The sequence below is a fragment of the Eimeria tenella genome, genomic scaffold (assembly GCF_000499545.2).
Source record: "Eimeria tenella Houghton genomic scaffold, Eth_scaff2053, whole genome shotgun sequence".
Lineage (NCBI taxonomy): Eukaryota > Apicomplexa > Conoidasida > Eucoccidiorida > Eimeriidae > Eimeria > Eimeria tenella.
Genome location: NW_013541897.1, coordinates 805 through 1,111, shown reverse-complemented (window position 1 = coordinate 1,111; position 307 = coordinate 805).

Sequence of the window (307 nt, the reverse complement as noted above, 5' to 3'; positions counted from 1 at the left end):
CCAATTGAGAGACAAAAAGGAGACAAAAAAGATAAAAAATAAATTAAAAAAATCAAAAGAGTGGGCAAAAGGAAATAAAAAAGAGACAAAAAAGAGACAAAAAAGATATTAAAAGCAACAAAAAAGCAAATTAAAAGCAAATTAGAAGTAAATTAAAAGTGAATTAAAAGTGAATTAAAAGTGAATTAAAAGTGAATTAAAAGGCCCCCAAAGTGGGGCCCCACGTACCCCTGGGGGCCCCTGAATGGCCACGTTTAGCGGGGGGGCCCCTTTTGGGGTTTTATTTATTTGAAATATCTGCTGTCTC